Raw genomic sequence first — 16183 nt, 5'->3', positions numbered from 1 at the left:
GCAGTGCATCGGGGTCATGGTTCTTCCTGCCTTTCCTTAGGGAAGCCTCTCACAGACTTAGAAACTCCAAATTTCAGATTTCAAAGTCCTGCAGTTTTTGTTTCAAGCCTGAATTGTGGCTGATGCCAAATCAGCACCAGCCCCTGAGCGTGTTCAGCTTGGTAGTTTGGATTGTGGGTGTCTGATGGTGATGTTTCCATCAATCATTTGAAAACTGAGGACAAGAGCAATAAATTCAGAGCATCGGCATTCCACTCAACCATGGATATGCAGAATTAAAGGGGTTTGGTCCCCAAGAAGGCTGAAGTGAGAAGGGTCAGTTTGAGGGGAAGGGGGGATGAATGCTGCCATTAGACACTGCAATAAGCCAATATTCCCTCTCTGAGAGGAAAAAGGTACTCAAGCAGGGGGGGAGCACTGGAGGATGTTCCTGATGACCTTGAGAATGTGTAGGGGTGAGATGGCTGAAGCAGGAGGGGTGGCATGGTATGAGAAATGCTACTCACTTTCAAAAAAATTTAAAATGTTTATTAAAACCTTATCAAAAATGTAACAGAAGACTGAATAGAGAAAATATTACAGCACCATGGGCAGAGGATTTTCCCACCATGTGCTCACCCACACCATGGAGGTTTCACCTTTTAACCCTTTAGCTCCCCCAAAGTTCTGTCCACGGACTCCTCCTTCCTTGCCCAGTGCTGGAGATCCCTGCCTGACCCCTTGATTGGAGCTCAGGGGCTGCCACAGGAACGAGTGACCCTCCCAAGTGTCCCCAACCCAGGCACCCCTGAGAACTACACAAGGGGGGTAAAATACAACTATAAATCTATAAAGCTGCTCCTAACATATATACAGGATATTGGCCTTTAAATTGTGAGAGTCAACCTTCCCATTACACATCTGTAACAGTGGTACAGAAAGTGTAGGAGAAGGGGAGAGAAGGAGAATGAAGGAAAAGGAAGGGAAAGGAAGGGAAAGGAAGTGAAAGGAAGCGAAAAGAAGGGCTGGCTGGTGCACAGGGCAGGATTTGGGGGTGGAGATGGGCTGGAAGCCAGTTACCTGTGGAGATGCAGGAGGGCTGTGAGCACAGGGTTATCATAGCAGTGACTGTGGGAAAAGGGAAGCAGGATGTGAATTTTTGATGTGATGGGAAGCTTGACACTGGAAAAGCAGCACTGAAGTGCAAGTGCAATCCTGCAATCACATTCCACTGTGAAAGTGTGTACTGGAAATTCAATATTTAAATGCGAAAGTGGCCTTTCCTCTCTTCCTGCTCAACATTTGTAATTCTCTTTGAATTACAGATCCAAGTTGCTCTCAGGTGTTGTACAAAGATGGGATATTCTTGTCCCTAAACATGGAGAAGTGGATGTAATGCTTGTGGTTTCTCTCTTGGCCACCATCTGAAGCAGGAGCTGTTCTGCTCAGAAGTGAACAATTTCCCCAAGGACAGTGCAGTTTCTGCAGACTGGGGGGTGTGGAAGGCTTGGCCATGGAAAGAGGGAAGAAAAAAGTGGCAGATCCTGGGAAGATGTCCTTGGGAAAGAATGGGGGAAAAGAAATGATCCCCTTCAGGCCTCGAGTGAGTCAGGGGAGAGTGTGGCCCTGTCCCCACAGAGGAAAGTGTCCCCAGTTTGGGTCCTCAGCTCCCAGCAAGGTCAGACTTTCATTCTCTGCTTGGACTCATTCTCATCTTGGGGATTTTAAGCATGGCCCTCCTTTTCTTAGGACATCTTTCCCACAGCAGCTGCAGGGCTGGTGGGCAGGAGGGGATGGAGCTCAGGGTCTGGCAGCTCAATGCCCACCAAGGCTGCATTTTCCAGAGAGCAGCAGATTCCTGCTGAACCTGACCTGCAAAGGCAGGGAGCTGCTAAATGAGGTTGCTGACCCTGGGTATTGTACAACAACACTTTTTGTTCCCCTCTTAACTCCTTCAGTTTGCTGGAGGGTGAGGAGGGCCAGCTTTGGCAGGTGGGTGTTAGTTGTGTTCCTCAGGGAGGTGGAAGAGGGAGGGGAAGATAGAACTTACTTAGAGCTGCAAAATACTGCCCAAATTGTTTAAGATTATCAGTTTGGGAATTAATTAAAATATGGCCTTAAAATTTAGGGTTTCTCCTTCCTGTCTAGGGCAAGCAGTGGGAAAGCATTCAGGGTTTTTTTAACTGTAAGAATCAACACAAAAACAGCTTTCACTGCCTGTGAACTGGGGAGCTGCAGGGTTACCCATTAGCACAGTTTTTAGGGGGGAATTAATTAGTATTCCTGGGAATCTGGAGGGAGTCTTGGGCCTGATCTTGGCTGTCCCAGGGCAGGTCAGATGATGGCCAGTGCTGGGGACAGGAGGGGACTGAGGGCAGCAAGGACTGAAGTGTTGAGGGGATGTGGTGTGGAACACCTGGAACTCAGGGATGGAAGTGAGATGGAGGCAGGATGGAACAGAAGGAGGAAATGTGTGTTGGAGGGCTGGGAGGGTGGGAAGGAGAGTGGAGGAGAGGATTGTGCTGGCCTGGAAGTCGTGGGTGTTTGCTCGGTGGCAAACACAGGGCAGCTCCTCCAGACCAGAGGTTTGTCAAAGGCAAACTCTGTGAGTTCCCTTTGCTTTCTGGTCCCCAAGGGTAGAATGCAGTGCCAAGTGTGACTGTCCTGACACTGGTGGCACTCACCAGGACGTCTGGGGATCTCTTTCAAGGGCAGGAGGCTGAGGGAGGCCTGTGGGGACACCACACACCTGGGTGTGAGTGATCCACCTCTGGGCCTTCTTCTCATTGAATGCCTTGCTCTCAAAAAACGGCTCCAGACACTCCTCTTTGGCTAAAAATGGGATCCTGTGAACTGCTGTGGTGGCTGAGGCTCCCTGGGTTTACCTGGTCCTTCCAGATCAGCCACAGAGCCAGGGCTTGGCTCTCAGAACAAGGTGGCCAAAGCACAGTGCTCAGGTGGCACCTGTCACTTGGTGTGGCCACTCCACAGGGAGGAAACCCCCCTGGCACGGCAGGTTCTCTCATTTCCTTTCTCTCATTTTCTGAGAAATCAGGTTCTGTCTGTAAACACTAATCTTCAGCTAAGTCACCTTGGATAAGTTATTTTCTGTGTTTGACATGTAGATAAAGGAGTGAGGTGTGTTTTCTGCTGAGTTCTCTGGGAGCCCCAAGCACAATGGGACTGAGACCCTATTGTACTGTGCACCCTGTTGTACCAAGTGTTCTACAAAGGGATCAAGGACAGTCCTACTCCAGGTAGCTGAAACTCCCAGTCCTATATTTAGCTGCCTCTCAGGAGTGCTTTGAGCGTTAATTATGTTTTTAAAGCACTTAGTGCCTATCATCAGCAGCTCTCTATAGAAACACGGAGTTAAACAGTCACAGATCTGGGGCCTCTTCAGAACTGTTCCCAACAATGAGCAGTGTAACCAGGCACAGATGTGCATGGATGGTGCAGAGTGAGCTCCAGGCTCACTCATTGAGGCAAAGCAGCTCAGCTCACGCTTTCCTTGAGCACTTGAGTGGTTTCAGCGAGCTGGGGTTGGTAGCAGAGTCCTTGAATGCACACAGAGCTCTTCCTCCCCCATACAGAGACTGAATCATGCTGGAACAACCCCAGATTTTTGTCCAGGAGGTGTTTGTTGTGCTCCTGTGCTCATTTCAACACTACATCCATTACATAAAGCCCCCTGGATCCATGGCTGCTGTGTTTGTCAGGAGAATGCAGCTGTGTGCAGGAATAAAGGCAGTGCAGTGGAGAATATTTCTCTCTGATGACCAAATTAGCTCCTTTATTTCTGGCTTTGGCTGTGTCACCCCTACGGCCCATTGGCAGAGCACAAACAGATGGAAGGAGTTTGAAGAGCACAAGCACTCTCTGGGGTGCCCTGTGTGTGTGTGAGAGCATTGAGAGCACACCCCAAAACCTGCAGTAAATGGGCTTGGGCACTGAGGGAGGACAGTGCCTGAGCACAGAAGTGAAATGCACCAAGCAAACCCCTGCCAAATGGACTTTCTTGACCTTAAAAAGTAATTAGTGAGTTCACAGCTCAGTAAAATGCAGTTTGTGGCTTGTGATACTTGCTAAGGATGCACTTCTCTCTCTGCAGCCATATTCACATCATAATGACATCCTTTTTTTTGGGAAACCAAATTTTGAGCAATGTCATCCCTTCTCTAATCTCTGATTAGTCTTTACAGATTGAGCACATTCAAGGTAGCCCAGGGAGAAATCTGGAAGTGTTCTGAGGGCCCCTGTGCAGTGTGGGCTGCTCAGGGTACAGTCCCATGGACCCTTTGTGTCCACAGGTGCCAGCCTGTGCCAGTGACCTGGAACTCTGCTTGAAACTTGGGTCACAAACACCACCAGTGAGTCCCTCCCTTCCCTCCCCTTCAGGAGGGGCAAGCAGGGAGGCCTCTGTGAGCTTTTACAGCCTGGGAGGTGTTCTGGTGACCTCTGCAGTTTGGGCCTCCCCAGGGCTCTGTGAGGAGGTGCCCAGTGCAAGGGGCTCACACCATTGTGTCACCTCCCACAAAGCTCAGCCCAAAACCTGAGCAGCCACTTTTGTATTGATGCTATCTGCACTCACACTGTGGTATTTCTTCATTTCTTATCTTGCCAAATGGCAGCAATTTTTTCCCTTTCCAACAGGCCAATCTATACAGAGAGGAAATGTTTTCAGAAGGAAAGAGGAGCGTGCACTAGAGGAAACCACAAACACTAACAGCTTGCTATAGAGACACGGTCTGGAAATAACAGATTCCTTGTGAAAATAAAAATGCTAAATATTATTTATAACCTTTGAATGGGGTGCAAAAACTGTTTGCTTGTGTTTTTGTGGGTTCTGTTCTTTTCCTGCTTCCATACTTGTTCCTGTGGTTCTGCTCCTCTCCCTGGGGTAGTCCCATCACACTGCAGGTGCTGCTCCAAGCACAACTTCTCTGGGACAAGATGGATTTAAGAAATCTTTGTTCTCCCACCTTTGGCTGTGTGGTTTTGGGCTGGCACTGAAGTTTGACATCTCTGTGCCCAAGCAGCAGCTCTGCCTGGAAGCAGATGTGTTGTGATGGAGGTGGGAATGGACTGTGTTACCCAAAGAACTGAAATTTTGCACTGGAGGATAAAAGAGGCAATGAAAGCTCAACAAAGGGTTTGCCTGAGCCTGGAGTGCTGGTGGGTGTGACTGCTTGGGGATGAGCAGTTTGCAGTTTGGCCTCAGAAATCACTGCAGTCTGGCTTCAGAAATCACTGCTTGAGCACAAATATGAGGGCTGATGTTTTGCTGCTGAGGATGGAAGAGTTTGGGAATTCCTTAAAATTCCTTACTGAAGATGTTTCTTGACTCTTCCGTCCTCAGCAGCAAAATGGTTTGGGTTGAAAAGGACAGTGAAGATCATCTTGTTCTGATGGTCACTCCCAGCCCCATCCATCCGGCCTGCCCTTCAAGACTCCCAGCAATGGGATATCTGTGATTTTCCTGGGCAAGGAGCTGCTCCTGCCACGCTCCCTGAGCAGCCTGGCACGTAGGAGGGTGTCCTGCCAGAGCAATGTCCTGGCAGCTCAGAGAGGAGAGCAAGATAAGTTCTCTCTTGCTTGAATTGCAGCCTGCCTCCTAAAAATAAAGCTGCAGGTAATTGCTTAATTCATCACCCAAATGGGCCCTTGGCTGAGCAGTGTAAATATGCAAGGTTGCTTTTGCCCTTGGCCTTGCTCCCTGGAGCTCCTGTGTCCCAAACTGTCCCACAGGCACCGAGCCAGGCACGTCTTTGGGAACATTTTGGGGGTTTCAGCAAAGTCCCCCAAGTACAGAGCTTGCAGTTGGGTGTGTGGAGAATCAATACCCCATTAGCTGCATGGAGCAGGGACCTTGTCTGTCTTTGGAACAGTGACAGGCCCTGCATTGATCTGTGAGTTACTGGAGCAGTGTCAGACCTGTAATGTCAGGTCCTGCTGTGGGTTATGCTGTATGGCCTTGGTAGCTGCTCATACAGACTCCTCTTGGACACTCCATCAGGCTTTAGCTCACTGTGTGTCCCTCCCAGCAGATGGATGGCTGGGCAAAGCTCTCAGAGTGGTTCTTTCCCCTGCTGTCAGGGTGAGGAGAGCTCGTTCATCCTCCTCTCATAGAGCAGCAGCAGCAGGGACTCCAGGCTTCAGGGCTGGAGCAGCATCCCTGGCAGGGGCCTGGTGTCTGAGGAGCTTCTGGGTTTGAGCAGCCAGGTGTGTGCTAAGGAAGGCAGGAGCCTCCCTTGAAATGGAAAATGTAAACCCTCTCACTCTGAATTGTTATAACTTTGAAATAAGGGGCTCTCAGGCAAAGACATGGGAGTAGGAATAACAGTTCATTATTAGGAAAAATAAAAATACAAATGCAATAGTGCAAACAAAACAAAATTTAAAAAAAACCCCAAAACCACACATCAAAAAAACCACCACAGCCAGAGTGAGAGCAGTCCCTGCCCCTGTGTGTCAGGGCGGTGTCCCAGCCCCATCCATGGGGGCTCAGCCCTCCTGCAGTGCCAGCTGTGGCTCTGCTGCAGCAGGGATCCTGCACAAGGGGGGAGTTTTCCTCTGCAGCTCCAGGGCTGCTGCAGATGGGCCTGGGCTCCCTCTGGCCATGCAGGGCAGCAGAAAGCTGCTCCTCTGGCAATGCAGGGGGCAAAGGCTGCTGTGCTGTGCCAGGCCCAGATTGGATCCAGGTAGGAATGCTTGGCTCCTCCCCTGGGCGGAGCATCTCCCCATGGGATGCTGGGATTGGATCAGCCCTGCAGGGACACTCAGTGGCCATGGACAGCAGAGATCTCCTGGAGGGAGGGTTGGCTGTGGGAGAGAGAAAGAAAAAACTGCCCCAAGGACAGCAGAGAACTGCCCCAGCTCTGACAGATGGAAACAGAACACACACACATCTCACAGCCAAAGACAGGAGACAGAGATGGCCCAACAGGCCTGGAGGGAGGATCCTGGAGCATTTTGTCTGCAGTAGAGTGATGGTGGTGGGGATGAAGGTCCTGGAATGAACCTGGGCCCAGCTGCTGATGGCAGTGCCTCACCCAGGGTGTTTCAGCCATGCAGGGCTGGTTATGGAGCCTTGGATGAAGCTGCTGTCCTGCTCTGCTCTGCTGGGCATCTGCTCTCTCCCTGCTTCGGTCTCCTCACTGGTACCTGGCTGTGCTGGGCAGGCCCTGGCACAGGGTGCCCAGAGCAGCTGGGGCTGCCCCTGGATCCCTGGCAGTGCCCAAGGCCAGGCTGGAAAGGGCTGGGAGCAGCCTGGGACAGTGGGAGGTGTCCCTGCCATGGCAGGAGTGGGGATGAGATGACATTCAAAGTTCCTTCCAACCTAAACCAGTGTGCTGAGTGCTCTCCACAGAGTCCCCTTCCCTCTCTGAGGGTTTTCTGTGCTTCCTCACAGCTAGCTGGGCACGCTGGTGCTTTGTGGGGATCTGTGCCACTGGAACAGACCAGGGAGCAGCTGCTGGGAAGGCTGCTCTGGATTGTTCTGAGCAGCTCATGCAAATACTTGCTGTGTGTTGGTGGGGAAATGTTTGTGCCTGAATCCCAGGAATACTGAATCATTGAAAGCAGCCCTTAGGCAGGGCTTACTAAAGCCAGTTCTCTGGGGTTCTCTGACATCTCAAGTGATGTAACTTGGGTCAGCTCTCTCACTAAATGATCTTAGTGATGGTTTTGATCCTGATTTTCCTTTTTGTTACACACTGTGATCTGCTCCTTTTTGCCGCTTTTTCCTCCCTTTTCTCCAGTATTTGCAGAATGTGACAGTCCCCTGTGTTAGTCAGAGGTATAAATCTGTATTTGTGTCATAACATGCAGGTGAGATTGCTGTAAGAAACTCTTTTCTTTACCTTTTCTGCAAATCCCCTTCATCCCTTCCTGCTCCTGGATCCCATGCTGTGATCCAGAATTCCCCACAGCTGCTGTGAGCAAACAGGGTGGCAGTGAGGTGTAACTGGACATTTTGGGACAAACCTGTGACATCTGTCAGGGATGGCTCCTCATGTGGAGTTTCCCTTTGGGGGGGCAGAGCAGCAGCAGAACAGCTCCTGGGAAGGGGGCTGCACCCACAGGGAAGGGAATTCCTCTCACTGGTAAACTGCCCGGAATGCTTCACAGGTGTCCAGGTTTCCCTGGGATAGGAATCACCTTCAGGCTTGTCTTTGGTGTCTGAACAAAGTCTCTGTGCCTGACTCCTGTGGCAGCAGTGCCTGCTCTCCCTGCTGAGCTGCAAAGAGCTTTCTTTAGCCCATGGATTTCTGCTCTGCACCAGCTCTGCTGCCAAGTTCTGCCTTTCTCAACAAGGTATTTTATCTAGGTGAGCACAGTGGTAAATGCCACTATTTTTGGACTTTCAGGGAGGACAGAGCGATGTCCAAGCTCTTTCATCAGTCCCAGGTGTTGGAACCAAATAAATCTTTCCTCAGATGTAAACAGCTTTGGCCTGGGGAAGGATTTCTGTTGGTTTGTGCCAGGGGCAAATCTTGATTGGGGAATTATTATTTGGAAGCAGAACCTGGCAGTGTAATAGGCTAAACAGGCTTTGACATTGTCCTGGTGCCTGCGTTGTCCTTGCTCTGGGTGCTGATCCTCCCTCTGGCTCTGAAAGTAATTTCCCTCTGTTCCATTTCTATATTGATAAGAAAAGTTCATTTTTGAATCCCTGTGAGTGTGCACCTGTAAATGCAGATTTGTGTTTAAACATTTTGAACGAGCCTACAGACCTGAGCAGTGACTGCTCCCTCCTCCATCCTTTCCCAGGAGTGCAGGTGTGCAGGAACCTGGACATTGTCTGTTCCCATAATGATGTAAGCACAAACATTCTTCTACAGCTCATCATCTAATCTAAGCCTAAATCAGAGAATCTCAGAGTGGCTGTGTTGGAAGGGAGCTTAAAGCTCATCTCACCCCCACTGCCATGGCCAGGGACACCTCCCACCAGACCAGGATGCTCCAAGCCCCACCCAGCCTGGCATTAAAGTTATATTATTAAATAGATTTTATTAATATATTTATATTATTATAGATAAATATTTTTATTTTATATTTATATTATAATAATATAAATATATTATTTATATTATTAGATAATATATTTAACTAGATATTAAATATTATTTAATATATTATTTAATATTTATATTTTATATTATATTAATATATTATTAAATATATTTTGAAATATTATAGTTTAAATATAATATATTATTATATATTATTGAATATATTTTATATATTATATAAATAATTATATTATTATATTATATATGTTATAAATATTATATTATAATAATATATATTATATTATTAAATATATTTTAAAATGAACTGTGCCCATCCTGGTTTTAGTCCTTGCCTGGCTGGGCTGCAAGAAAATGTGTTCAATTCCCTTACCCCTACCTGTCACAATTGTTTAAGTGAAATCTTAATGCTCTGTTGGACAAATTCATTTCAGCCAGAATTATTCACATAATTTTTCATAGGCAGGAGCTTTTTCAGAGATGCAATATGTTGGAGAACAGGTGAAATATGCTCTATTTTCAGTTTGTATCTGCTAAAATCCCTGCTTGCCAAGCCTGGGCCCATTCATCTGCTGCTTTTTCTGAGTTCCCAATTTGTCATTCAGCATGAAGGCACAGGGTGGGAGTTTTTGTGACCCCCCATTTCTGAAAGTCAGCATGCTCATGGTAATCTCTGCAGTAAACCAACTGCATTTGCATGGTGAAGGACACCAGGCAGCTCTGAGCATTCCTGCACTGGGAGAGATCTCCTGATATGCTAAAATCCAGCTCCTGGAAAAGAACTGTCCAGTGGAAGGGGAAGCACTGACCCTTTAGCTGCAGCATATGATCTGGGGGATAAATTTTTGATAGGTGGTCAGTCCCAGGAAAAATAAATGTAGCATGTACAGTGAATAGAAATGTATAGGGTTCAGGGGAATACTAGTGTTTCACTGGGCTCTAGTATTTAAGTTCATTTTTAAACTTTATATATCTATTTTTTTTCCCCAGGAGAGAGTGAACTCTCATTTGCTGATCCCTTTACAGCTACTTTCTGTATCCCCTGCAGGAGAATGAGGATGCTTTGGGGAGGCAGTGAGAGCAGAGGAAGCTGACCTGTATTCCCTGCACAGTTGTGTTTGTATTCCCTGCACAGTTCCCACAGCCCTGTGGCAGCTCAGGGTTCCACAGGTGTAACCTGCAGCCAGAGGAATGGGAATTATCTACCCTAATAACAACAGCTTTGAGCAGATCTGGCTAAAATTGTGTCAAACCTGCTGCAAGGAGAGAAAATCCCATGCCCCAGGTCCCACCAGGGCTGCAAAGGAAAATGGGTGCCTGTTCTTGTGCCAATGCCCCTGATTGTTAATGAGCCCTCCTTTTAACAGTGTGTGTTTAGCAGGACAGCACTAAAGGCTTCAGCAGTCCCCTCATGTCCAGCATTCCCTGGGACACTCTGCCCCTTGCAGCAGCTCTGGTTCCTCACTCACTGCCCTGAGAGCCTCTCTGGTGTCCCCTCTCTCTGAGTCCCCTGCAGGTCACACATGGCCAATGCCTTTGGGCCATTTCCCTCCTTGGTTTGGCTTTTCCCCAGCTCAGAGATTCCCTGTGGGCCTTCAGCTCTCTGGCTGATGTAGGCCAGGGACAAACATCTCTTGGAGCTGAAAAATCCACTGTGCTTCACTGAGTGACAGCTGTGCTCTGCACAGATATCTATTTAATTTTGCTTTATGGTTCCTGTGTTTTCCAGCACCATTTCAGTGTTACTTATTCCTTCTGGAGAAGGGGGGCTCCACGTTCCTCTTCGCTGCTGGAATGTGGCTTCCACCCTGAGCTCTGTGTGTTCTGTACCTCGTGCTGCACGAGATGCAGATATGGAAAGATGCAGCTAAAAATGCTGCTTTCCCAGAAATTTTTCCTGTATTAGAACCCCAGAGTGGTTTGGGTTGGAAGGGACTTTGAATGTCATCTGATCCCACCCCTGCCATGGCAGGGACACCTCCCACTGTCCCAGGCTGCTCCCAATGTCCAGCCTGGCCTTGGGCACTGCCAGGGATCCAGGGGCAGCCCCAGCTGCTCTGGGCACCCTGTGCCAGGGCCTGCCCACCCTCACAGGGAACAATTCCTCATTCCCAATATCCCATCCATCCCTGCCCTCTGGCAGTGGGACCTATTCCCTGTGTCCTGTCCCTCCATCCCTTGTCCCCAGTCCCTCTCCAGCTCTCCTGGAGCCCCTTCAGGCCCTGCAAGGTTGATGTTGTTTTCTCTCAGCACCCATTTCTCAGAAATGTATTTTGATTTCAGGGCTCTTCCTTCTCCCCCAGCCCCCCATCACAAGTTTCCTCAGCTGAGGGTTGTATGGGAGGGTTAATGTTTTCCTTCATCCAGGCTGACATGGAGCAAAAAGCTTTTCCCCCCCTCCAGCTCCTGGGGAGCCTTTGGAAATGAAGGCTGCAAATCACATTAGATTGTATTTCACTAAAGGTTTTCTCTGTCCTAGAAAACTCCTGCCTCCTCCTGAAATACACTCAGCTTAAGAAGAGACTAATATATTTACTCTAACTGTGCTCAGTCTAGGAATAATTTTGCTGTAGAGATTAAATTTTTATATCATCTTGAAGAAAACCAACTCCTGCCAGTCCCCAGGGATCCCCTGTCTGGCTGTTCCAGCAGGAGGGGCTCAGATCTTGGCAGCCCCACGTGGTGTCTTGCTTTTTCTTTCCCCTTCCATTCCTGCAGAGCAATAGCAATATATTCCATTTGTTCCAAAGTTCAGAATTTTTAGGAGATTCTGAAAAAAAAATAAATCCTGTTTTAGCTTTGGGTGATTGTGGTTTTGGGACGAGTGAAGCTTGTGGCTGCTCAGAGCTCTGATCTGCACCAACACCTCATCTCCATGCAGCCCATTCCCACCTCCTGAGCTTGCAGAATTCCCCAGGGGCTGAATCCACTCCAAAGATGAAGATTTTTGTGGGATTAGTGGTGTTTATCACTACAGGTAGGCTGGAGCAGGCATCAGGAGAGACTTTCTGGCAGAGGTTCAGCACTTCTGCTTTGTGCCTGCCCAGAAGGATAAAGGATTTGCTCTGTGACTTGGGAACAGTCCTGACTCTTTGCTTTCAACCTTTTCTTTGGGAAAATGAGCTGATGGCACCGTGCTCCTTCCCTTTTTGGCTCATGCTGTCTCTGTGTGTCACTTCTGGCCCTTCCAGGCCAATTCCAAGCAGGTTTCATAGAATCCCAGAATATCCTGAGCAGCCACATGGGCTGGGCTCAGGGTAATTCCTGAAGTCACAGCAAAGGCACCCCAAATTCACAGAAAGGTGCCCAAAAATGTGGTGAATAAAAGCCAATGAATGGATTGACTGGATGAGGGTGTGCTGTCACCATTTGTGTTCAGTTCTGCCCCTCCTGAGGCACCTTCTCAGCCAGCTGGAAACAAATTCCTTCCTCTTCTGTTTGGACATGAATTGTCTTCTTTAACAAATGTTCTTGACTCTTGCTTGGAGTGCCACACAGCAGAGTGACATTCCTGAGCCCTCCCAGCAGCCTGGGCTGGAGAGGAAATGCTGAACCAGCTCAGGGACAGACAGGGGATCCTGCCTGGCACACCCCACCTGGCAATCTGCATCTCCATGACTCTCCCTGCAGGGCACGATGGACGGCTCATGGTGTGCCCTGCCCAACACAAATGGGTCCATTTGATTGATTTCTTTGGTTACATGATGTTGGTTTATCAGCATTTACCAACTTAAAGCAGTAGAAAGACAGAATGTGCAGAAATGAACTGAGAGAAATGAGTGCTGGGATCTGTCCCCAGGCTGGCATGGCCTCAGGGGTTGGTGGTGTTCTGAGCACTGGGGGAGGTTCCTCACCTCGAGTTGCAGCTCCTTCAGTGAGGTGCTGTGCTTGGGAGCACAATTCCTTACCTGAGCCAGAGGTAAGGACCTCTGGAGACTGGCTGGGATCTTGTGGGGTGGATTGGCCTTGGGGGGATCATCCTTCCCTGCTGGTTACAGTGTGCAGCTCTGGGACAAGCACTGCCTTGCTGTCTGAGCTAATGATCTGTTATCAGCTGTTGGTAGTAACCTGAGGTTGTGATTTTAAAGCCTGCTTCTTACAGAGCCAGGTTCTGGCATGTCCATGGCTCCCAAATCCCACTGAGTGTCTGTCACAGGCATCTTTTATGGAAAATCCTTTCCTTAAGATTTTTCCTCCTGAGAAGCTGGGAGGCCTCAGGAACAAAATGTAAACATTGATTATCTGCTGCTGTGGAATGCAACAGGTGCATCTGTGATTGGCCCATGTTGGTTGTTTGTAATTAATGGCCAATCCCAGTCACTGGCTCAGACTCTGTCTGAGATAGAAGCTTTTGTTATCATTCTTGCTTTTTCTATTCTTAGCCAGCCTTCTGATGAAATCCTTTCTTCTATTCTTTTAGTATAGTTTTAATATAATATATATCATAAAATAATAAATCAGCCTTCTGAAACATGGAGTCAGATCCTTGTCTCTTCCCTCATCCTCAGACCCTTGTGAACATGGTCATGAGTGTTCTCCATCCATGGAGCCTCTGCCCCCCTCAGAAAGTCCCCATGTCCCTCCTCACAGGTGTGGCTTCAAAGCACAGAAAGCAAAAGCACTGAGGCAGGGAGAAATGTGTTCAGATGAATCAAGAAAAGCAAAATTCAGCTTTAAAAGCAAACTGGGAGATGCTGAGGGTTCCCGGAGTGGAACCACTTGGTGTTGGGAAGTTCATGGAGTGATCTGCTGAGCTTCTGCAGGCCACAAAGTGCCACCTATCCCATCCTTCCTGAGTGATCCCCTGGCTCCTGCTCAGCCTGGAGCTGGGAGAGGCAGCCTGGATGTGTGAGCACAGCCCGGGGCTCCTGATTTGTTGTTATTGTCCTCAGATAAAATCCAGTCAAGCCCAGTGTGGTCAGAGGGGCTCTGATACAGCAGGGAAGGGCGTTGACAGCTTCCTTCTCAGAAGGAATTCTAATACTAATACTAAATAATACTACACAACAATGATGATGATGATAATAATAATAGTAATAATAATCATAATTCTTCAAACTGTTCTTCCAACTATGATTAACATTCCCAGCTCATTTTTTCCTGTCTCTCAATGCTACTGTTTGAGAAAAAAAAAAAAAACCTTAAATGTGTGGGCAGGCAGGAATGTTTTGTCCAGGACAATGGAAGGCAGTGGTAGGTTTGGGAGCTGGACAAACCTCAAGGTTATTGTCCCTTCAGAAGCTTCAGAGGTGACAAATCTGTCCTGTTCTCAGTCAGGGCTCTGACTTTGAAACAATGGGAATTTATCCTGGTGTCTTTCAGTATTAAAAAACCAAACAGACACAAAAGCAAACCAAAATCCATCATTATTATTTTTGTGTTTCTGATAAAAAGAGAGTGAATCTCTGCTAATGAAAAATATTAAAATTCCAGGTGTTCCGTCCAATAAATAATAACAAGAGCATGGACTTGGCTTCCCACAGCCACCACCAAATCATCCATGGAGCTCTTTATGGGCAGCTCATTTTGAACCTTGCCTATTTCCTTCAGCTATGCAGATATAAATAAATAATTCCCCTTGATAAAGGTCTGGGAACACTGTACTTTAAAAGATAAGAAAGGTTTGAGGGGAAATTGTTTTTAAATCCCTACCATTTGTATGCTGTTCACTGTTCACACTGAGCAAAAATTCATTCAGCTGGCACTTAACCAAGCCTGTTTTATTCCTGCTCTGTGTTCAACCTATCCTTCTCCTGGGGACATCTAACCTTCCATGTAATTACCTCTCTGAGAGTGGGAAGGAGGCCTGAATAACCTCCCAACCAACTCAGCAAATGCACAGATCCTGGGACAGGTTATCAGGGGCAGGGCTGGCAGGAGCAGCGCGCCTGAGCCATGAGGAACTGCAACACTTGAGCCATTTTTATTCCAGCATTGGGCCAAAAAAGGAGCACGTGGAATGTCTGCAGAAAACCAACCCAAAACAGCCAGGAACCCAAAACACCCGGGATTTTTAGAGTATTTCTTTTTCTTTGGGACTTGGAAAAAACAGCGATGGGTTTTACCAGGGATGAGATTTACCAGGGATGGGTTTTACCAGGGATAGGTTTTATCAATGATGAGTTTTACCAGGGATGGGTTTTACCAAAAATGGGTTTTATCAAGGATGGAGTTTACCAGGGATGGGTTTACCAATGATTCTTTTACCAATGATGACTTTTATCAATGAAGGTTTTACCAGAGATGGGTTTTTTTCAATGATGAGTTTTACCAATGATGGGTTTTACCAATGATGAGATTTACCAGGGATGGGTTTTACCAGGGATTCATTTTACCAGGGATGGGTTTTACCAATTATGAGATTTACCAGTGATGGATTTTACCAAAAATAGGTTTTACCAGGGATAGGTTTTATCAAAAATGGGTTTTACCAGGGGTGGGTTTTATCAAAAATGGGTTTTACCAGGGCATGCAATGATGGTTTTACCAATTATGAGTTTTACCAATGATGGGTTTTACTAATGTTGATTTTTACCAATTATGGGTTTTATCAATAATTCCAATAATTTATTTCACCAGGGATGGGTTTTACCAGGGATGGATTTCACCAGGGATGGGTTTTACTAATGATGATTTTACCAGTGATGAGTTTTACCAGAGATGCGTTTTACCAGGGATTGGTTTACCAATGATGGGTTTTACCAGGGATGAGTTTTACCAATGATGGGTTTTACCAATTATGAGATTTACCCGTGATAAGTTTTACCAGGGATAGGATTTATCAAAAATGGGTTTTACCAGGGGTGGGTTTTACTAAAAATGGGTTTTACCAGGGCACCCAATGATGGTTTTACCAATGATAAGTTTTATCAATGATGGGTTTTACCAATTATGGGTTTTACTAATGATGGGTTTTACCAGAGATGGATTTTTACCAATGATGAGTTTTATCAATGATGGGTTTTACTAATGATGATTTTTACCAATTATGGGTTTTATCAATAATTCCAATAATGGATTTCACCAGGGATGGGTTTTACCAAGGAAGGGTTTTAGCAGGGATGGTTTTACCAGGGATGGGTTTCACCAGGGATGGATTTCACCAGGGATTGGTTTACCAATGATGGGTTTTACCAGGGATGGGTTTTACCAGCGATGTTGTTTTTTTTTCC

General features: G+C 47.2%; 1 protein-coding gene across 1 annotated transcript in view; it reads left to right on the top strand.

The window, feature by feature from the left end:
* GALNT17 (polypeptide N-acetylgalactosaminyltransferase 17) overlaps positions 1–16183 on the top strand; it is a 235410-nt gene that overhangs the window by 43098 nt on the left and 176129 nt on the right. The window lies entirely within an intron of this gene.

The sequence above is a fragment of the Zonotrichia leucophrys genome, chromosome 19, assembly GCF_028769735.1.
Source record: "Zonotrichia leucophrys gambelii isolate GWCS_2022_RI chromosome 19, RI_Zleu_2.0, whole genome shotgun sequence".
Taxonomy (NCBI): domain Eukaryota; kingdom Metazoa; phylum Chordata; class Aves; order Passeriformes; family Passerellidae; genus Zonotrichia; species Zonotrichia leucophrys.
Note: the sequence above shows the minus strand (reverse complement) of the source record. Positions and strands in the feature narration are given on the sequence as shown.